General features: G+C 42.9%; 1 protein-coding gene and 1 long non-coding RNA gene across 21 annotated transcripts in view; one reads left to right on the top strand and one right to left on the bottom strand.

Annotated features, from left to right (window-relative positions):
• The window catches only part of RAF1 (Raf-1 proto-oncogene, serine/threonine kinase), a 62,102-nt gene that overhangs the window by 20,833 nt on the left and 17,295 nt on the right, over positions 1 to 23,974 (bottom strand). For 4 of the 20 annotated variants that reach the window (XM_086845969.1, XM_086845958.1, XM_086845953.1 and 1 more), the window contains exon 2: positions 7,393 to 7,448. The gene's annotated coding sequence lies outside the window, so the exon portion shown is untranslated. The other 16 variants (XM_086845960.1, XM_086845971.1, XM_086845956.1 and 13 more) reach the window with 15 other exon arrangements.
• On the top strand, positions 17,112 to 20,178 carry LOC147651046 (uncharacterized). The gene is made up of 2 exons (XR_015275019.1): positions 17,112 to 17,218; positions 18,191 to 20,178. It is a non-coding gene; the product is annotated as an uncharacterized LOC147651046 (long non-coding RNA).

Raw genomic sequence — 23,974 nt, 5'->3', positions numbered from 1 at the left:
CAAACTGACAGGGAGGGGGTTCAGATGGGATACTGGGAAGAGATTGCTTCCTGTGAGGGTGGGAGGCCCTGGCACAGGTGCCCAGAGCAGCTGGGGCTGCCCCTGGATCCCTGGCAGTGCCCAAGGCCAGGCTGGACAGGGCTTGCAGCACCTGGGACAGTGAGAGGTGTCCCTGCCATGGCAGGGGTGGCACTGGATGGGCTTTAAGGTCCCTCCCAACCCAAATCATTTTATGATTTTACAAACATCTTCCAGTGCAGGGACACCAACAACTCCCTCCCCTGCACACTTCCGAACCAGCACACGTTTCTGCACATGCAGGGACAAAGATAAAGGTATCATTGGGTATTTTCCCCAGCTAGCCCAACTGCAATGAAGCTTGAACTCCAAATTATATTCAAACATCTTATTCAAAATTAGACAAACCAAAGTGTGTACTGAAATCAAACAACCCATTTCTGAACACTCAGCACTCCATGACTGAACACTTCTCAGCAGCTGCTCAAGTCTCATTTCACGTGTGGTCCTGCACCTCCTTTGTTGCAAATTATCTGAACCCTCCAATACATTTCCTCATGTTTATGTCAGAGAAAAGCCAACAGTGTTCCAGTTGAAAAGCTAAAACAATGGAATTCTTGGATAAAAAAAGATCTCCACTAATGTTAAGTGTTCATTCTGGGGTGCCCAGAAGGATAAGCTGAATTTCAGAGTGTTTTCCTTCACAAAACAGCTCTGAAAAACCACAGCAGATTTGCAAATAACTTTGGTCCAGACCTAAACCCAGGTCTGATCAGCAGCCAGAAAGGAAATATAACAACAAAGTTCCAGAGAAATGTTTGGTTTATGTGAAGTCTTTACATGCAAAGCCCAGAGAAGCAGAACCCTCAGCCTCCAAAGGAACTTTCAGTCAGTTCCTGAATATTTCCTTCACTGACAAGGTACATAGTGACAACATATCCTCACCTGACCTCCTGCCAATCCCTGCCATCCCTCAATCCATCAGCTGGGCAGGTCCAGTTGTCCCAAGGTTCAAAATATTTAAATGTCACTAAGATTTAAACTCCATGCCAAATCATCTAACAGGACTGAGCTACTTGGATTTTTATTTTTTTTTTAAATCTGTGGCACATAAATGACAAGAGTTTTATATTTGATGTAAAAAGGGAATAGGGAGACACTGAGACATTCTGAAAAATGAGAGATAAAACTGAGGAATCCAACCAAGTTCACCACACATAAGCACCTACAACGTCTCACAGTTCCTAGGCAGAGGTGAAAAACAAGGTATGTTCCATTACAACACCCATATAATGCACATGGTAGCTGAAAGAGTTACTACTGAGATGGCAGCAATAAAAAACTGTGATAAACTGTTAAGATAAGAGGGGAAAGATGAAACCCAGAGAGCTTCTCTTAACTTATTCCCCTTAAGGGAAACTCCTTTGTTTCACCTTTCCAGGTAACAGATGAGACTGAAAAAAAAAGAGGAGCTCAACTTGATTTTTCCCCTGAGCTGAGCTAAGGAATAACAGAACAACCTTCAGAACCTCCTTGTCCCCACTGATATAACTTGACAAAACCCCAACATTACAGCCTTTATATTTAATATTTTGATACACTGCCAACATTTCCTGAAAAATTCCAGAGAAAGCAGGAAATGACAAAGAATTCAAACTTGCATTTTGACAAAAGATAAGCTTCATAGCCAAAAAGTTACTTCCCTGCTCTGGGGGTATTCTCTCTCCCAGATGCTGCACACTGGAGGGAAGAGCTCAGCAATGCATTTTAAGGTTGCTGCACACACAGAAAAACACAGACAGCGACTGCTATCAGCCTTCTGTAGATCCAAAATGTCAGTTCTATCTTTAATTAGGCATTTGCATCCTTCTCTCCCAGGATCTTTGCCTCAGTAAGTGCTGGACAGTCCCAGAAGTGGGCATGTCTGGTGCAGTCCTCCCCTCCAGCAATGCCCTGCTCCCTCTTGCCATCAGTGGGGTTTTGCCATCTCTTTTGGCTGAGGATTGAGTCCCTGGCAGCCTGGGTTTGCTCACTGATGTTGAGAGTTCTTTTCCTAGAAAATGGATGTACCACACACCATCCTTTAGCTCTCCTTCCTCCCTAACCTGAGGGCTCTGGGTGCTACTGGGGCACTCAGGGAGGAGCCAGCACTGAAGGGAAAACATGAGAACAGAGGTCAGACCTGGCCTGGAGCTGACAAAAACCTGCCAAGTGGCCTTAGGGTGGAGGGGCAGGGGGAAAGAAAGGGAAGCTGAACAGATCTTCAGAGTCTCCTGGGGAGAGACAGGGAATCCCTGCTGGAAAGTTGCTAAACCTTCTCTGGCATCCACTCTACAAGGGTTTGCAGCTGGAAAGGTGCAGCTTGCTGGAGAAACCCAAACTGTCCTGCTGCTGCCTCTTGCACCTATTCAGACAGCCCTCTGAGGATGCCAGAGGTTCCAGGGCCTCAAAAACACCTCTTCACCAGGGCCATGAACAGTCTGGTTGAGAACGCTCAAATTCTGGCAGAGCATGGGCAGCCACGTTCATTCTCAAACCTTATTCCAGATTATTATCATGGAAGAACAGACAGTCAGGAAAGCTGCTGCTTAGGAACTGATTTCTGAATGACTTACACCTTTCTCCTGCCCTCCAGTGCAAAGAAAACTGGTTTAAAATTTATATAAATACATACAAAACCATCCCCTTGGAACTCCAGCAGCTCACTGCATGCACAGGTATGAGAGAAGAGAATTAATAGGGCACCTACCTGACGAGCTTGGAGCTGACAGAATGTAACATTCAAAGCCACAACCTAATACTGCACATCCACACCCCATTTCTGACTCTTTCAGTGAGCCCTGAACCAGCACAACAGTAGAACAAAGCAGGGAGAACATCTCTGGACACAAATTTGAGTCCACCTTAACAGGTAATTCATGTGCAGAGCACAGCCCACCCTGCAGTGTCCTGTAACCTGGGCCCTGGCAGTGATTTTATTCCCTCTGGGTATTTTGCTCCAAGCAATAATCAAAGAAAGGCATTTTTACTTACTACACTCATTTACTCCAGCTCCCCCAACATCCACAGCAATTTACTGCCATGTAAAGATATTTGAGACATTGTTCTAAAGAGAAATTTAATTTAAAATAAAGGAGGAAAGATTTTACAATGATGCCTTCATAACTATAGTCTTCTTGGGTTTGTCTCTTCCAGAAAAACTAGTTTTTCTCTCTTTAAATTAATTACAAGCATATTTCTGAAACATAATCATTACCAGATACTGGATTTATGTTTATGCCATGCTCAAATAATCCACTGCCAGCTGGATGTTTTCATGCATATTTCTAAAAATTTTCTTTAAATCTTCCTGCAGCTCATCACTTTCATGAAAATGACTTCAAACAGCCTTTCTCCAACTGACAAACTGCAACAGCAGCATTCAAAGACTATTTTAAGATATTAAAGTACATCAGTCCCGTTGCAGATCCAGGACTGCTGGGAAACTGATACTGATTGACTTCATATTAAATATTCAGCCTAAGCAGAAAAATAATGCAGAAAAATTCACTGCTGCAAGTCCCCCAGGACTTCTGCAAACTGTGACCAAGATTGCACTTTTCATGAATGCTTTTTGCACACATTACAGATTCTGCTAATGAATCATTGGAACAAGTATTAAACCAAAAGCATGGAACAGCTCTGGAATGTGCACATCTGACAGGAATAAATTCCTGGAGATCAGTCACTCATATACAACCAATACATTCATGTCATTCATTCCATTTCAAAAGGTATTGGAAATTACTCTGACTTTTCACGTGAGCAGGACAAATTGCTGGTCTGAACTGTTAAAAATTTCAGTCTCCCACCCTAAGGAATGCCAAAACTGGAACTCAGTTAGGCTGAAAGTTCACATGTTACAAAGCTGAACTCTCACTCCAGAGTTTAGGTAGTTTGTCCTTTCTTTTTTTTTTTTTTTTTTTTTTTTGGAATAAACACCCAAAGCTTTTAAAAACACATCAAAACATTTCCCCTTGCAAACACACACGTGCTGCCATTTTATCCACACAAATTCATGGAATTTCGTGTTTCCTGGAATACACCTACAAAGAACAGCATAGAACAAAGTCCAGAATCCATTTCAAACTAAACCCTTTTGTCAGTAAATAGAAGCTTGAAGCTTAGAAGCAAAGTTTTCATCTCTGACACAAAAAGATCAATGATCCATTTAACTGCAGCCTTTTCTTCTCCCATGCAGCAATTAATTGATCTAATATTGCTTGGGTTAGACCAGTTATCTAGGGGGAAACCAGAAATTCAAACCAGACAAATCTCTGTTGTCATCTATACCAGTATTTTTTATAAGTAGCTTTTCAGAGCAGTAAAGGATAAATACGGACCTATTCCTGTAGTAATAAATAAAGCTGTGATCAATGGAAATAAGAATGCAGGGCATGAGTTGGGATCAGTGTAACAACTCAGGCAGATCCCTCTTACATCTACAAGGTTGATGCTTTTCCTTCATGTGTCCTTCATTTTAAGAGATCAATGCCAAAAAACAAACTCCTCCCTATGACAACTGACAAAAATTAAAAATTAACAGAAGGCAATGTCAGCGTTCCAGAAAAAAAACCAAACAGAACAAAAAACAATTGAAACACAGACAGTTTCTGCCTCTGTTGTTCTGATCTTGGAAGTTTCTTTTCTGCTCTTTTTCATCATTTATCAAAAGTATTCTGGTTTCAGTCACTAGTTCAGCCTTCAGGAACAAATAACTCTGGTTTTCCAACAAGTGGGCCCTACACTAAGAAGGACATAAGCAATACAAACTCTCAACCTGCTTTCAGATTTACTCATTTGCAAGATTAATATATTTTTGTATTTAAAAGCTGCTGCCAGATTCAAACTCTGGCTGGTAAGCACAAACCCAGTCAGACTCCCTGGCTGCAGCAGGCTGTACTTTGGGCTCTGCTTCGCAGGAATTTGTCACCAAAACAATCTGCACCTTTGGCCACCCTGTGCCTGCTCTCTGTTGGCTGTAACAGCTCCAGGCTACTTTCCCCAGCCAATTCCCAGAAGATCTGTTTGGTTTGTTCTTTCCAAACAGATCATTCCCATGTCATTCACCCATTTCCTTCCACCTGGTATTTCTATGAAATTCAAATGTGGAGCTCAAAGTTTCCCCACAAAACCACAATTCTTACATTAGAGAAACAGGAACACTGAACACCCTGTGTCTAAAGAGGGATACAGAATCCAAAGCTTTGCCTTTCCCAAAGCAAAAAAACAATCCCAGGTAAAAAGAAAAATGCAGCAGGTTGCTTCTCATCAGTCAGAGTATTTTTAAATTGGATTTACCTACAGCTGTAGAGTTTATATAGATTTACAACCAAATTTATGGAATTGCTATTGAAACAGTAGGAAAGGAAAAGGCAAGTAAGGAAAGGGCTCATACGTTTTGTACAAGTTTTGCTTACAAAGCACCACAACTCTGCCATGGAATTAAAGTTCCACTTTTCTTTAGTACAATATTTCATAATTTTTTATCTAATGTGCCCTTAACATTATGAAGACTATTAAAGCTGAAGTGATTTTTAAGACATGCTCCTGTTTTAATTCAGTAAACTCAAACTCATTACTAGAAAAGCAAAGCACTGAACACTGCTTTTTATAGCTGACTGTATCAGAATCACATTATATGACAGTCCTGTCACTCAGACTTCTTGTTTCTGTGCCATAACATTAAATTCTTCTCAGGAGAATCCTCCAATGGAAGATTTACAGAGAGATCTCTCCAACATGGGCCTTGAACTGCAGACAGAAGTGGGACTACAAGTGTTTTGTCTTTCATGGTCAAAACACTCTGGAAAAGTCTTTTTTTCCCCCCCAACCTCTCAAACAAGTTCACCTTCCCAGCCATGTTCCTATTTGCATTCTGCACTTGTTCGTGCTCCAATTGTTCCCAGTCTGAAAGCCCCAAAGTGTGTTTGCAGTTGCCTGGATCTCATCCACTTTACAGGCAAAGATGAAAAAAGTTACTCAAATGTCAGCAATCCACCAAATGCCCTTCCCACACGAGTTCTCAAGGATTAAACAAAAAAGTGACTGAGAACCTAAGCACAAAGAATGCCTGGCTCTGTCCTCCCTCGGACATGTGTAGGAAATGCAGCAACACTGAGCACAGCAGCACCGAGAACAGCCCAGATTTCAAGCTTTGAGAGAAGAACCAGCCTGAGGATTATTGAAGAAGCTGCTGAGAGCTGTGCTCATGTCTCACAGTACAGAGAGCCTGCAGGGTGCCGTTCAGCAGCACTGCCAAGCACCAGGCAATGCTGAATTATCTATACATCCCAACAGGATGCACTGCCCCAGCCTGTCTCGGAGCCAGGTGTTCCCTGCTATCACTCAGGGCAGCTTTCAGCCAATAAATTGATTCGATGAAATCTGGGCTCTGTGCCAGGCCTGCAGTGCCACGTGGAGGTCAATAACGTGATTCCAAGAGCTTGGAAACATCATCCAGACGGGCAGAGGGCAGGGCACAGGGACACGAGCACCGAGCCACGCTTGGAAACGGCCTTGAGCGATCTTCTGGAGCAGATAAAACAGGACCCTCCCTTGTATTTTATAACAAAATGCACCTGGGAATAGCTGAATATATCCTTCCACAACACAATGCCTGGACAGCTGTAACAACTTCTTTTTTTTGGTTTGGATGCATTTGTATTTGCAAAAAAAAACTGAATAAAATGGCAAATAGAAACAGAATGTACTTAAAAATTTAAGACTGTATACAACAAAAAAATACTTAAGACTATGTCAAACATTTACTGTCCTGACAGCCTCCAAAGAAATTATGCTCCATTTTAACATTATCTTATTAAATACACCCGTGAAATTACAGTTCTGGTTTGGGTGGGTTTTTATTTATTTAACAATGTGCCATACCAGCCTTTTTGTTTCAGAGATAGAGTTTGAAGATAATGTCACAGACACAATTTACATTAGGTCTGGATTATTCCCAACAGACCTGCAGTTGTGTGGAAAGGCAAATGCTATTAGGAGAAGACAGGCAAATATCAAGAGCTGAAGTTCTAAACTGAGGAAGGGCTTTTCCCCCGCAAAGTAAATACCCAGGGAGACTGACTCAAGTAAGAGCTTAAGTTAAATACACATTTCTGATAAAGCAAATCCTGTAACAACTGTAGCTCTGTATTGATTTGGTGGCATTTTTCAAAACACAGAAAGTGAATTTTAGCAGCAGTGCAAGAATACAAGTACAGAGCTGGGCTGAGCTGAGTTTCCCTTCCTGAAGGAAAAGTCCAGGCATCTCCAAAGAAAGAATGGGGCAGGAGAAGGAGGAAGGGAAAGATAACAAGTGATTTGTATTTATACCTTTAGTTTTCCTTTCAGCAAATGAAGTCCTATGACAAAAGGATGAAGCACATCATCTGTGGAAGACAAAAAAACAGAAGATATTTACATTTTAACAGACAAACATATACATGCACTACATACCAAATAAGTAACAAAAAAATACATCAATGATAAATTATCATCCTTATACTTTCAGAGTTTTCGGGGTCTTCCAGCCTTTCATTATTTTCTGCAGCATTTCAGTGTAAGGAGACAGAGTGCACGACAACCAAATGTTACCCTGCTCAACAGCATTCTTATTCCAGAACATCAGAAAAATCTTTTACAGCTAAAAACCCACTGAAGTAAAAATCAATCAGGACTTGAATGCTCCCTTTGCACACCTCGGTTCCTCACTTAGGCAAACGCCTTGCTGACTCACAAATGTTGACAAATCTTGGAGACAAAACAAACAAACAGCAACAAGCAGCCAAACCTCTGAAGTCTCTCTGTATCTTGCATAATAACAGGACCAACTGTAAGAGGAAGAATTCCTAGGTAAGCTAAAGAAATCTTGATTGGATCATCCCCCACAAAACTCCAGCTCCTCTCCTGGTCTCCAGACCAAGAAGCCTCAGCTTCCTCATGTCTTTATAAGAAATGCAAGAAAGAAAATCGAGACCTTATACTGCCAGCTCATTTTTGGTTAGAGGTATCGTCTCTTCTGGACAGAGCAGATGGGGAAAAAATTAAAATGAACAACTAAAAAGAATCTGCAATGATTTTACCAAGACATCAAACTCTGAAAGATTAACAAGAAACCAGATGAATGCTTTGGGACCTCCACCTTTAGCCATTTTCAGTCATCTTAAAAGTAAAATGTACTGATAGTCTGAACTGTGAATTTACCCTGCTTACACCTAGCACACCTGTCTCCAACAAACATTAAGGAATGTGGCATATAAAATACTGTAAATATACCTTCCATCATGGAAAAAGATAAGCTGAGAGACTGGGGAGAAGGAAGGAATTCTGGTTTTCTCACACCAGCGAAAAAGGTGAGATCTTTAGTTAACCAAATACAAGAGATGACAATGAGTCACTGAGATGGATAATGTTACATGAAAAAAAGGAGAGAAAACTGATGGGGAAATTTCATTTACAGAATGAAAACCCAAAGCATTTTTACAGTGGAATCAGCAAGAAAAAAAAGAAGTCTCATGAATAAATCAAGAAGAGACAGCACAGCATAAAACAAGTGTTTCAGTTTGAGAAGCAGGTGCAGTATTTCTATCTGCCACCAAAGCAATAGTGTAAGGAAGGAAAAACTACTTATTTTTCTTGACAGATAAAGAGACAACAAAAAAAATCAGCAGGAATGTCTGCTAACAGAACTGTCAACAATGAGAGTTGAAGAAATAAAAGAGTTGCCAAAAAGCCCAGCTGTTACTGCAGATGTGAGATTCAATTGAACCTGACTAGAATTGTTCACCTAAGACAATGGCAGAGCAGAGGGAGAATAAAATCCCTGTGTCCTGGAGGAAGTTTCCTCCTTGCAGGATTTCCACCTGAGCTGCTCTGAGGAGTAGGAAAAGGAGCAAGGCCAGCAAGGGCCCGTAACAGGAACACTGAATTCACACAAATTCATCACACTTCAAGTGTCAAACCATTGCTTTGGAAAGATTCTGCCCCAAATCTACTCCTAAAAGCACAAAGAGCCAGGACAAAAGCTTGAGGTTTGGGGTTCAGTGCTGTCAATCACTTCTGAGATGTTTTCTAGAGATGTTGATGGTTTTAGAAACTACACCTTGTATCTGAGATACAGTAATCACAAATGTCAGCCATTTCAGCAGTCACACATCTCTACGTGATGTGCCACTTGTGCCACTGAACCCCCCTGTCTCACTGTCAGGGCACTCTTGCTGTTTCCTCCAGTTTCCACTACAAATATTTGGGTAGATACAGCATTTTGTCACTGGCAGTGCTGCTAATTTACTCCCAGAAAAAATATTAATTTCCAGCAGTCTGCAAGAATACAAAGTAAAATTTAGCCAACATCAGCCCAGCCTTTTAGAAATTAGGAAAAAACCTCATACTCCACTTATTCCTGGGCTACACTATTAATCCCCATCTTTAAAACTCACATTGCCTATTTAAAGTCTCCACATGAGAAACTGAGAAAGACACAATAATCAATATACAAAGGAACCCAGAATTTAAAAAAAGACAAACTCTGCCAGACATAAAACATGCAAACACAAGTGAAAGAATCTCTTGTAGTCACAGCTACAGTATTATTTGTGCTGACAAAAAAAAATATTTTTCAGTGTAAGACACTTCTAGTGTCAATCTGCCCAATTTTATTGAAAGTTTTCTTCAGTGCATACAGCACTTTGTAACAGAAAATGATTCCAGGTACTGTCCTGTAATTCAACATCACAAGGGCAGATCTTACTGGAATAGGTAAAAATAGCAGCAGTGAACATGCCAAAGGACAGTCTTTCCACTACAGGGGCAGTGCTTACATTGCAACATCAGCTGGCTCTCTTTTTATAACCTCACGATTGCCAGTGAGCGAGTTACACAGGCAGCTTAAAAGGCTGGAGAAATCCAAGAGTAAGCTCTGCCCTGTTTCTGAGCTGAAATCAATCCCCTGCATCACTCTGACCTCTGCTGCAGCACTGTTATTGCCTGTGTAAGCTTTCTACCTGCTCCAAAGCGTTCAGCACAGAGGGATGATGTCACTTCAGAATTCAGCACATTTCTTGTCAAATGTCAGCATAAAATTAGAGGCTTGTACACTTTATTGCTCCTTTTGGCTTCAGCACACTGGAAGCTCCTTAATTTACTCCATTCTCTGCCAACCACACGACCCATCCTCTAAAGACCTCCTTTTGTCCATTTCTGCAGGCCAACCAGCCTGCAACAACCCCTCCCCAGCACTGAACTCTAAATGGGCTTTTTTTTTTCCACGTTTCCACATAAAGATAACAACCATCCCAGCCTGAGCATTCAAACTGTGAGCCCAGCACTCAAACAAAGGCAGAAATGTTGTTTCACCAGAAGAGACTCTGCTCCATAGCCAGCAGCTTGACTTGCAGGTGACCAAAAGTGCTTAGCTTTCTAATTAGGCACCAGGGAAACCTGCACCCTCCCATCTCAACACCACAAACAGGTTCCTGCCTGCTCATCCTCCAGACAGGGATTGATTGGACACAGCCTCCCAAAGTTATTGGAGGCAGATGGGGAGGGAAAAGAAAGCTTGGGAAAGCAGGGAGTCACTGAGCTGGCACAGGTGCTCTCACACTTTTCTGCCTCAATCTAAGAAAAGCTAATTGATCATCAACATATTTACCTCTCCTTAAACCTGCAAGTCCTGCAAAAATCAGAGATGTTTGTTATTTGCACATGGTAGCCCCAGTACGGTGTGTTTATTTTAAAAACTAAGCATCATTATGCAAATTCTAGAGTGAAGAGTTTAGACACTTTTGCCAAGCTTTTAATCCATGAATTTTGTAACACAAGTTTCACCAAAAAAGAAAAACCCCAAACACATCAAATTACAACAGAAATACACAATAAGTGCAAAAATATTTTAACGGAGTTATGCAATTAATTAGATCTGAAGGAATTCAATTTCTACCAGAAATCATCAAAATACCCAACAGTAGTCTTGGAATTAACAATTACTAGATAAATTCTGAACTTCAGGAATTGGAAAAAAAGGTCTTCTTGACTGTGAAGGTGGAGTCACATCCTGTGCCACAAATATGAGCAACTTGCAGAGAAACTTTAGAACAAAGTTTCTAAAGTGAAGTTTAAACAACCTCAAGTTCTCATGTATCAAAATACACCTTTCCAAGTGAAAATTGCAGAGCTAATTACAGCCACTCTTACTTCCACATTAAGTGGAATTAAAATCCACTTTACTTTCTTTTACAAGAAACTTTTAATAGTGTACTTTCTATGGTAATGATTTGGAAACAATATAAATAGCATTTTTTGGGTAGCAATAAATTAGGAATAAAAAAAAAAAAACTAAAGTATGATTAACCAGCATTTTTTTCTTCCCAGCAACACTTCCAGTCTAATGGTCCCTCCTACATCTGCTCTGCAGGATTGTCTGTCTGTGTTCTTCCATTTCTGCAACAACTCCATGCAAACAAGGGGGAGTACACTCATTTTCACCTGCCTCACCACAAACCTTCAGTTTCACCAAAAAAATTCTTAAGTAAAATCTCATTTTTCTTATACACAAAGAAAATCTGAATGAAGAAAACAGAATGATAATTTAGTCATCTCTGCCACAAGCAGCAAGGGAGTAAAGAGAGCAGTGCCTTTTGTAGTGTGCTAATAGACTGAAAAAACACTATAAAATACTGAAAGCTTACACTCTTAAACGGCTGAGAAAGAGGAATATGCAAAAGCCAGCACAAATTACTGGCAGAGCTGACACAGACATACACTGGAAGCAAACTGAAAAACATTACAGAAAAAGGAAAATTGGTCATATGTTAAAATCTTTCAATATATACCTGAAATATTTTCCCCTACAAAAGCATTAGAGACATCTTTCTTGTTCTGCACTATCCTGCATCTCCCTCTTGGTAACCTCTCAGCTCGGCGTTCCAAAAATCCTCGCTTTCACAACTCCACCTTGTTCTACGGTGAAAAAATTCATGTAACAGAAGACTCTAACAGGGGCTCAGAGCCATTTCTCAAAGCCTGAACCTCTGAGCCAGTTTAATTAATCTGGTTAACCCCACGCCACACCCAGCTGCGAGTCAGAGAAGCAACCTCCCTCTGCCTGTGAACTAAAAATACACGCACGGCTCAAGTGCTGTCCCGAGACTACGTCTGTCCATCGGAATGCCCCGGCAATTAACGCCCTTTGTCAGCTGCTCCGAGGGGCAAACCCACGGCAGGTACAAAGCGAGAGTCCAACAAAGGTGGAGCAGCGAGGGGATACAGTAATGCAGAGGCAGCATCTGCAGGGAGAGCGACACGAACGGGGGCTCGGTGGCAGGAGCTGGAGCCACAGGTGCCACCTGCAGATGTGCACACAGCCCAGCAGACACGGCACAGGCGCTTTCACACACGGCACATGCACAGATGATTTGCAAGGCAATTCTGCAGCTCTTTCGCCTGAAGTGGAACGGCTCTGATTTCACTGCGCTGCTGCATCCAGGATGCGGCTGGAGCAGCACGGGAGAAATGGCAGAGCCGCCGCACCTGCAAACAAACCCTGCGCTGGCCACCCTGCTGTGCCACACAAATCCAGACTTTTACACAGCTCAATCACGCGGACTGCATCACTTAAAAGCCTGACAATAGGATACTTATGTAAACATGCTCTTTCTTAATGATCAGTTCTAATTCCTAGCTTTTCTCATTTACAAGTGACTCCAGCACTTTGTTTATCCTCATCTGCTGTGTGCGCTGCAGCATTTCAGTACACAAGATGACCATATTCTATTAAACTGTAAAAGGTCAGTACACACTGCTGCAATAAAATCAACTTTGTGTAAAACAGATGACATTTATAGTACAAACACAATATTCAAGTCACTAAAGGAATAAACGTGCGCCAGCTGCTTTTCAAAGCAAAAGCGTTGTTTACAAAAAAACAGCACACGCAGCAAGAGCCAGCAGAGCTCGGAGAATTATTCACAGAACTTGGGCCAAAAGAGACTTTCTTTTCGGAAAAAAATAAGAACGTCATTAAACATGGGATTACCAATTCAGAATAAATTGTATCTACTTCATGTCGTCTCAAAAGCCATGAGCCAGTGCATGCTCATTGCTAAAATACCTTGTTAATTTGTAATAAAGTTAGAATTTTTAGCCAAGTCCCTACTGTTACATCAACTCCTCTTTCAATTAATTTGTAGAGCTGACCAAATGTTTCCACAACTTTATTCAATACAGAGTGGATATATTTCATACCAGAAAATGCCAAAGGGTGTTGCATAAGCAATTACACAAAATCAATCAAAATCGGTATAATGTAGATGTAAACACATCTGTTTACAAATTAAACTCATATGAAACTTACTGAGATCATGCTTCAATCAGAGTGCCTGAAATTTGGTAAATCACAAGTTTTCATCTTGTTTTCATGACTTTTGTTGCTTTCCCAAACAAAGATCACTTTAACTTATGCAATTTGATGATTTTATCATAAATAGAACACTTAAACACTATTTTTCATTATACACTCTAGATTTCAGTGTTTCTAATTTAGAAGATGGTCCAGGAATTTATTTCTTACAACACAATCATCCTTTTCAATCATTCATTTGCACACAGTGGCCAAACATTCATTTGTTTCCTGAGCTGACATGAAAGTTTTGAAAATGCAGCTGCACAAATCCCATTATCCTCATTCCCTGGGCAATTGGTGGTAGGTGATCTTAGGAATTCTTGGGTATTTCTCATTTTTAAAGTGAGGGAGAGGCACAAAGAACAGGACATTCCCACAGGAGATAGAAATAGGAAGCCAAAGTATGGGGGAATTCCTTGCTCTCCATCAGCCAGGGCATGACAGCAGGAGCATATCCCCAGTGAGGAGCCCAAATCCAGGGAAATCTCTCCCTCCTGCCCAGCTGGCAGCCCAGGGAGGCAGGACAAGCACCGTGACAGCACAAAAAGGGGAGGAGGAAACCATCTGGGGGTGTTGAAGGAAAGCAGGAGCAGAGGGGCGCAGGAGATGTGGGAATTACAAAGACAAAGGGAATTACTCCAGCAGCACACGAAAGGACAGAGGGCAGAGAGAACCAAATACAGACCTGCACTGAACTGTCCAAGCTCATTTGCTTTACTAACTTAATTAGCAATATAAAAACAATCTGAACATCCTGCATCCAGAACATCAATTCAACTCCTGCACTGAATCCTGACTGAAGGCTCCTTTATATAAAATAATTCAACCTAACAGCTTCTGGTTCCCATCTCCTACAGGAGCTTGGAAACCCACAGCTCTGAATTTAACGTTTTCCAACAAGGAAAACTTGGTTTTCTTCTCAACTCCTGGATTTCCAACAGCACAAAGAGCCACATAAATAATCGGGGGGGAGGAGAGCAGTAGATGTCCCAGAAGAAATTACTGCTGATGTAGCGCACCAAGAAGTGCTGACCAATGATTTCCGTGGGTCATGTTTGTGGCTTAGAAAATGAGTTATTTTAATAAGATGTAGTAAGTTCAGGCCCTGAGACAGCAGTGACTTCATATGTAATTTGAACATAGAATGCACGGTTGGTTAAGAATAAAAAATGGAAAAGGACTTAAACTGAAAAAAATTAAGGTTTAGATCTTCACTGGAAAAAAAAAATAGGTATTTTTGCTGCCTCTTCCAGCTTTTCCTTCAAAGCAGGTTAATCAGCACTGTTGCACAATAAATTGTTCAGTCCTGAAGATATTAAGAATTGCAACAAACCATATGAAAAACATATTCCAGGTCTCTGAAAGCACCACTGCCCCAACCCAATGATGCTACTTCACTTCTGATTTAATAATCCAAGATTACATTGCCTACTACATTAATCAGTCACCATATTCATTTCATGAGCACACACAGAGATCCCTACACCTTTCATGATTAATTGCAGCCTTAGGGTTTGCTGCAGAAAATTCTCATTTAGACAAACCAAACTAAAGCCACTTCCATTCTGAGTGGGTGTCCCCAGAAGAGATTTAAGTGAATTGCCTGGAATTAACTCGCACATTCATCAACTCAATCTCTCCTTCTGCACTGACACTGCAGACCATCCTGAAGAATAAGCATGCCCATTCCAATGATATCCCAGCTTGGCACAATGCAGTGATCCTTCAGGCAATAGCTGGAGCTGAGTTTTTCAGAAGCATTAAAATACAAATCATCTTCAGATATTTTAAGCTGGTTTCAGTTTTGGAAAGACTGAGTTTTACACTACTGTAGAGCCTTCTGGTTCTGCACACCTACAACCTGCAGCTGGAACATAAACTGTGCTGCAGCAATTCCACTGCAACCAGTTCTGCAGTCTCACTGGCCCAGCCAAAATCCCTGCATTTATGGATGCCACCTCAAGTCTAAGAAGGAAAACAATTCTACCCAAGTCATTTGGCCTGTCACAGACCAGATGAACAACAGACAGCAGTGGGACAGCAGGTTATTGGTGTGTGCAGTCAGCCTGGAGATAAAAGAGTCAGGAAGCAGGACGGGCTGGAGCCCGGGCTCTGCAGGAGCACCGCTGCTACAGGGAAAGGCTGAACAGCTGACAAATAATCAGGACTCGAAACAATCTTACTCCTGCTTGCAAATGTCTAACGGATTTCAAGTTACAAAAAATAAGCAAGCAAGCAATTCAAATGGAAGAAAGCCCGAGCAGAAAGAATTCAGTTGTGCTGACAGACCTAAAGGCGTTTTCTACTCCCAGTTCAGCCGACTAGGGATCACAGGAACAGGAGGGTCGGACAGCCTCGCTGGAAGCGCAGGAGAGACAAACCTACAGCATCACAGCGGGGACCCGTGGAGACCGGGCCAGCTGTGGGCAGGGCACAGCTCCAGCTGTGCGGGATGCTCATCCCACTGCTCATCATCCCTGCTCACGGCACGGCTCCAGGGCTGCGGGATGCTCATCATCCCTGCACAGGGCACAGCTCCAGCTGTGCGGGACGCCCGCTCTCACTCTCCCTACACAGGGCACGGCTCCAGGGCTGCGGGATGCCCGCTCTGTCCTGCACAGGGCACGGCTCCAGGGCTGCGGGATGCCCGCTCTGCCCTGCACAGGGCACGGCTCCAGGGCTGCGGGATGCTCCCCCCGGGCGCTGCGGGCCCACCCGCGCAGCTCCGCGCTGGTGCTGACAGGCTGCGGCCACGACCCAGCCCCGCTCCCCCGACCCTCGGGCACCCTCGCTCCGCCCCGACCCTCTCAGCACCCACCCCCCCGGCCCGTCCCGGGCAATCCGGCCGCGAAGCTCCGCGGGCCCGAAGCCGCCCGCTTCTCCTCCTCCTTCCCCAGTGTCCGCCGGGCGGCCGAGGCGGCGGCCGGGTCAGCGCGCCCGGGGCCGAGCCCGGAGCGGCGCCAGTGCGGAACGAAGCGCTGCAGAGGAAATACGTGGAAGGGTTGTCCCGTTCGCCTCTGGAGCTCCCCGGCCGCCCGTACCTGTGTTCCGGGCCCCCGGCGGGTCTCCCGCGCCCCGGTCCCGCCCGGCGCCGCTCGTTCCGCGCCTCAGAGAAAATGGCGGCCCCGCGCCCAGGCAGACATTTATCCCCGCCCATCGCCCGCTCGGCGTTCGACGCCGTCCCTGCGCCCGTCTGCCCGGCTGCTCCCGCCTCCCCGCCTGGCGCGGGAGCGCCGAGCTGTGGATCGGCCGTCCCGCCCCGCCCCGCCCCGCCGCCATTTGGGAGCGGCTGAGGCGCCGCGGGCTCGGCTGAGGGAGGGAAGGAAGGAGGGGATCCCGAGAGGATCCCGCCGCCGCTGCGCCTCCAGCCCTGCCCGCGACCCGGCCTGGGAGTGCGGCATCAGCGCTGCCGCCGCGCCGGGGGCTGGAGCGGGCGCCGCCGGGGCGGCAGGGCCGGCTCCCCTCAGGAACCGCAGCGCTGCCGCCCCACAGGCACCCCCCGCCCTCAGCTCCCAGAGCCCGCCGCCTCCCTCCACCCCGCAGCAGCCCTGTCTCGGCTGAGTCCCTCAGTAGTTTGACAATTAATCAGTTAATTAATCAGCCTCGTTGTGTGGACAGCGGCACTGTTCGGGCCGCGCTGACGGAGCAGAGCCCTGAGCTGTGCAAGGCAGCCCTGCCTTACCTGGGCAGAGCGAGCCCTGTCCTACCTGTGCAGAGCAAAGCCCGGCTCTGAAGGGAGCGGACAGCGATTCCCAAGGGGCGGTACGTGCTGAGGGGTGGGGTGTGAGCTGCTGGGAAAGGTATCTGGGGAGAAATAAATAAAAAAAAAAAAAAACAGCGTGCAAGCTCTTTTCCTGGAGGAGACAGGGACCAGCTGTCAGGCAGCAATCCCTGTGTAGCTCAGCACAGCCTCCATGGAAAAGTAGGGATACCAAAGGGCTCTGCTCATTGTTAACTCGCTTATTTCAGCTTTGAAAAGGTACAGAACGGCGCGTCAAAATAGTAAATAAATTATCGCTCCAAAATACAGCTTCTAAGGGTAGCCACTGCAAAGGAAAACACTTCTAGAGCTGTTTTTAAAGAGCATTACACGTTTGCATTCACAGTCATGCAAGTTACATTAATTGTTAATTAAATAAGCGTTACTCTAAAAAAGAGCCTCCAGCAAAATTCCCAGCCTTATTTTGGATTTCTCTATGGAAGAAATTTCTGATATAAACCAAAACCTGAGTTCAGCTAACGTCACATTAACCTCAGAGAGGCATAGCAAGGACAAGGAAAAAGTAGCACTGTTGAGTTTGCCTCTCCTAAGCACCAAATAAGAATAAAATCCAAAAGCAAAGAGAATCCTTGGGTCCTGGTGCCTTCCAGAAAGAGGTGTGCTGCCAAGTAATAGGGAATTGAAATGGGGATGGCAACCAGGAGTTCTGGAAGGCTGAAAAAGAAGTTCCCATGTCTCTAAAATACTGTGATTCCCATCTATTCTGAAAGTCACCACTGATTCCAGTGTAATAATGCCTTCAATTCAGAGGATATTGCTAAAAGAAATCTTTAAGCTTTTATAGCACCCTTTTGCAAGACAAACCACACTGAGATTCCAGCTATAAAGAAAAGACCTTACTCTCTAATTTTCCCCATCTCCATGGCTCAGACCTACCAGAAAAATCCAGACCAGGGTGGTATCCACTGAGGACAAATTTTAAAATTTAAATCATTATTTTCAAATTCTTACAGAGTAACTTCTCAATGTCACATTTCAACTGAAGAAGTCCCATGATGCACAGATACAGTTTATTTATCAAGATACAGCTTGAACAGGAGTCGTATCTATGTATCTGACTGCAAAACTTGGCCCAGGAAAAAAAAAAAATACAAAAATACACTCAAAGTGGTGTGTACCATAAATATTCACATAGCTTTAGACTAAGCATGTCTATGTAATATGGTAGAGTAGTACAGATCTTAGCAAAATATGCAAAAGGATCTTAAAATACTGTAATATAATATATAAACACAATGAGGAGCTTGAAAAGAGAGAGGCAAAGGAGGGAAAACCACCTCAAGAAGAGAAGGTTTTGACAAAGACCTTTCATAAAGTTTTAAACTTCTTTTAAAAGAAGACTACAACGGTGAAGGAGTGTAGTCATGGAGCAAATAAACACAGATCTGGAGCAAAGCAAGCCAGATTTCAGAACTGAACAATGCAGCACATGCAAAGAAAGACAAAAATTGCAAGAAAGAGACAGAAAAACAAACAGGGAAACTGCAACATTATAGCACTGAAGTAGAAGGGAAATGAAAACTGAACAGACTTTCTAAAATAAACTGAAAATTATCAGCATTCTTCCCCAGGTTGATCTGGTTTCTGTTTGTGGTGAGATGTTTAAAGTGTAAATGTCCAGGTATTAGACTTTCATTTGTCCAGGTATATAATCAAATCTTACATTTTCACCATCTGGAGGGTTTCCTACCTGTATAAAAAGCAGCCTGGGGAGCGATTAGAAGGAGAATGAAAACCATTGGGATGTGACAGCCCCGTTATGTTATCCTATCCTGAGGTGTGAGGCCCATCTGCCTGGGGGTTAATTCCCTTCCCTCCAGCGCCTTTGTCACACAGGCAAAGCCATCTCAGCTTCGTGCACCTCAGCTTCCTCATAGTCCAAAATGAGAGGGATGATCCCCATCTTTCAGAAGAGTTTTCACACTGACTGCTGGAAAGGAGCATGGAAAAGTGGAACCCTTCCTTATTTGTGGTGTTTCCATTTGCTGTGTGCAATATTCCTGTGTTCCCAGTCTTTACTTGGTGATTCTCCAAAAATATCGAATGTTTGAAGTGGTACCACATAACCTTAATTGTATCCTTAATACCTCTAAGCCTCAGAAGAATGAGCAGCAAGAATTAGGAGAGGAATGCTGGCTGGGAAAAAGAAGAAATGCATATATACACTTTATTATGGAATTTTGGGTATCAAATCTTCCTCCTACCCTCCTCGAGCCAAGGATTGCTGCAGACAAACTTTGCCATTTTATTCAGCCACAGCCAAAGCATTGTCCTTCTGCAAGGTTTGATTATGCTACAAATTATCCTCTTACTCCTGTAAAAGTTTTGGTTTTTTGAGTAAGACATCGTTGCTTAGGAAAAAATTTAAGTCAAGTCAGATACAAAGAAGTCCAGCATACACAGACCATGAAGAAAGTGGCGTTGAACAAATCAAGCATTAGTAACCTAAAAAAGAAGCCAAGTAAGGCATCTCTTATTTGTATGATGGTGCATAAACTATATTTTATCATCCAGCTGAAAGGCTTTATTATTTCCCTGTGTCACTGAGGTTCTCAAAGGGGTGGAAACACAATTTTTAGTTTGGGTTTTTATGCATTCAGGATTTAAATTGCATAAATTACCTTACAACAGGACACCTTATATATGAAGCTGTTAACAGTGCAGTAAATTTGTTTTGCTGGAATGAAAACCATTATTTTTGTTGTTTTGTCCTGAACAAATTGTCAAATTTTCACTTTATCCATATCCAGCCAGAGGTGGTTGCTGTTGGGCTGGTTGCAGTGCATGCCTTTCTCACCCTGTCCAGCCAAACCTTGGGAGCCAAATCTCTCTCTTCCATATGAAAATCTCTCTACTGTAATCTATTAGGTGTCCATAGTTACATGGTTCTTTGGTGTCTTTCTATAAAATGAACAATAAATATGTTGGATGAAAATATCAATTATGCAGATTTTCAATACTAGTTTGTGTGGGAAAACTTCAGACTATAAATCGAAACAGCTTTTCATTAAGCCTTGCAGTAATTAAATTATTCTGAAAGCACCGCTCTATAAACAGTAAGCAACAATATCCTGCTGAAAAAATAGAATTATATTATCCCTTCCTTATTGATAATCTTACACAAAAGATTCTTAGAATTTGCAGCGAACTTGGCAGCAGTTTGCAGTGCTGTCATTTATGGCACTGCAGCTCTCCAGTGTCCCTGGCCTGGTTCTGTGCAGTGCAGCAGAGCATTGCTGCCTCTCCAATTTCAGTGCAATGCAATTTGCTTCTAGGAAAATTCAAGGCACTGCACTCCCCCAGCCAGTTCTCTCAGACTCTTCTCCAGACAGGCTGAGCTCAGTGGCTTTCCTGAATTTTAGATTCTCATTTGCAGCGCTTATGCCCAAGATTGAACTTTCTCCTGGTGTGACAAGAAGCTGTGACGTGCAAGAATGCTGCTGAGAGCTTTGAAACCTGAGCTGTCAAGTGCAGGTCCTGCTCACAGACAATTCTCCCCCATCACCCAGCCAATCCTCTGAGTCCTTTGCTGTTCCACACCTTGGTGCCCATTTGATTGTACAGATCAACTGAGAAAAAGCAAATAGAAAATATCCCTAAAGCCACGTGGCTTCAGAGTGCTCTCTGTTGTGTCTGACAGGTACAGATGTATTTTATCAGGTGACTGGAACTGGTTTTTCCCCAGAGCTGGAAATGTGTTGAAGGAAGAGCAGTTAATTTCCAAATAGTTTTGGAAAGGATTGAGAATGTGGATAAATCTCCTTTCAGAACATAGGAGAGCACAAAGATAAATGATTCAAAAAGCACAAGATAAATGCACCAGGTCAGTTGGGATAGCACTGGGTACTGAGAATATCAAAGCATGAAAATAATTTTAGAATATTGTTTCATAAATTTAATGTGGAGATGCTGAACTGATGAGTGCCACCTGCACAGGGAATAAAAACTCCATCTTAAGCGTTATTTGAGCTCCAGAAAGAGGACAGAATTTTCAAATTTAACAAATTTTAATAATTTTTTTAAATCTAAAATCTAAATCTAAAAATCTAAATCTAAAAAATCTAGGCTAAAATTTATGCCTATTTGAACAGTCATTCCGACTGCAGAGACAATAAATACAGCACTTTGATTTACACGTGTATTCTATTTTTGAAACCTAACCAAACTGGTTTATTTGGTTTATTTTGACTTTCTGAAAAAGTCTAACCACAACAAAATCTCTTCAGAGCTAGGCATTGCAGTTTAAAAATAACAAAGCATAAATAGCTCTTTCCTGACAAACATTTTTAGAACCCAGCCTGAACATATCATAAAAACCAGAGCAATTACACCTGATAGAGAGCTACATAAAGGATTTCTCACCTGATTTACTGTGACATTAAGCTGTGAATTGACAATTTCTCGTGGTCACTGAACTCCACTCAGCACTTAGTTTCTCTCCAAGCAGAAAAATTACAGCTGTTCATTGTAATAACAGAGGATGACAGCAAAGTTTCATTTGTCTGCGAGGAATCATGAGTATGGAATGAGTAGTGACAGGGTAAGATAGGAGGCTGATATCAGACTCTAGCTGAAAAATACACAAACTTTATCTCTTCACAAATCATTTTTGTTCTGTTTCTTCATCAAAAAGCCCAAGTGGGTTTTTTTGTAGTTCTGGTGAGGAACCTGCTCTCACTGTGATATGTTTGTACAGAAAGCCTCTCTCCTGCCCTGCTCACGTCACTCTTGCCTTCTATCAGAGGCAGATTCCAGAGACAAGGAAACCCAGAGCAGCCAGTGAATCCATCCTACTGCTCTGCAGCTCTGCTATTCCCAGATAACACACACTAATTAACATGTGGCTATAAGCTCATAAATACCTGCATCACTCAAAGGTTCGTGCAGGCAGCACAAAGACAAAAGTCCATTTTAGCCATGTGCCCGTATTCCTACACTGGGAGAAATGCAACTCTCATTAACTGGATTCTGGTACAGAAAGCAATGCAAAATAAGAAAAAAAAGCTGTCTGGCTCTCAGTTCCAGCCTATTTATCCACTGTCTTTCAAGTTCATCTCAAACATTGGGATAAACAAAGATAGGTGATCAAAGGGCTGCGTTACTTCTGGCGATACACCCCTGCTGTAGCCAGCCTTTGATTCTTGTCCTCCATGTCCTACGGAGCAATTTGTGCTTTGAGGGCCAGGACAATTAAAAATCATGTTGCAAGCACCTACCTTCAGCAGCAGTGCAGTCATGAAAATGTGCCAGCAGGGCAGGATTTTGGTCATGCAGCTGGGGAGGACTGGTGGCTGTACAAGGGGAAGTTCTCACCAGCCCTGTCCCAAGCACGGAGCACTCCAGAACTGCACAGGAGGAAATTTCCCTCTGGGCTGATGGACAAATCCTTTACAGAGATCAGCACTATTCTGTCACAGCACAAGGCATCAGGAGATTCCCCCTGGGAAGCTCTAACATGATACACCAGTGGAGCTATGATATTTTTTTAAAACTTCCATATGCATATGGCTTATCTGGTGTCTGATTATAAAGGTGGGGGATGTTTTTGTCAGATGTTTCATTTGTTAAGGACTTTTTTGCCGTTGCACATTCATTTCTCAGACTGGCCAGTGGTAATCAGGCTGATCATATATATCAGGATCCACTTCTGCTTCAATAGAAAAGTCAGCTCTGATTAAATGAACGATGATGTTCACTTTGGTCTTATAGTTGAACAAACTTCTTTTTTAATTTCTTTTTGCAAGATAATAAAAACCCAAAACAATGCTATGAGCAAAACAAGTAAATTACTTGAGCAGTAATTAGCAAAGACATCAGGCCAAAGGAATGCAAACATACAAGTCTCCTGCTGGAGCTCAGAGCAGAAGCCCAGCGTGCTGCGTTAGGAGATTTGTTCCATCTCTCAGCAACTGCACAGAAATGAGTGTGGACATGTCTGCTTGTACCTGAGTATTTTTAATACTTTGGAGATACACATCTAATACTCACAGGTATTCACATTCATTTAGTCAGACATTCCTCACCTTCAAACCCATTTCTAATATAGACAGAAGCTTTGCATTAGCAGCAAATTACACAAGGCTTTCTTCTGCCCTCCACAGAAATGGAACGGTGACACAAGGGCTCAAGTAACTGCTGGAACATCATTGCTGAGACATCCATTATTTGATACTGAGGCCAAAGAAATACCAAAGAAGCAAAATCTAAAGCAAGTTAAAACCTTTGCTTTTCATACAAGTAGTTGTAATTTGGATTCTATGTTCACACACTAAATTGTAGAGAGGAAATGAAAAAAAAGGTTATTTTTTTCCCCCTTATCACATACAAAGTGGAATGGATAGAAATGAATAGCAATGTTTTGTTGCTAGCATGTAATAATGTATTTGCTTATAATTCCAGCTTGGGGTTTGATGACTTCCCCCCATTTCAGTTTTAACATGGATTCCATGTTATCACCTGAATTCTGAGCAGTGTTGCTGTAGGGTCACAGGCACTGGGGCTCTCTGCTGGTTCTGGAATTGCAGGAAAGCCAAAGCCCTCCTGAGGCAGGGAGGGTGAAACTCCGAGGCATTATTTCCACCTGGGGGGGTTCAGTGCTGAAACATCTCCCCAGGACACACCTCACAGATTCACCTCTTTCAAGGCTGCCTTTTGAAAATAAACCAAGGTGGATTTTCTCCTCCTCTTGTGAAAACCTTATCTTTGTTAATAAGGAGCAGCATAACCAAAAATATCTT

Source organism: Cyanistes caeruleus, chromosome 11 (genome assembly GCF_971803275.1).
Source record: "Cyanistes caeruleus chromosome 11, bCyaCae1.hap1.1, whole genome shotgun sequence".
NCBI lineage: Eukaryota > Metazoa > Chordata > Aves > Passeriformes > Paridae > Cyanistes > Cyanistes caeruleus.
The sequence above is the reverse complement of the archived record's forward strand: the minus strand, read 5'-3'. Positions and strand labels throughout refer to the sequence as shown.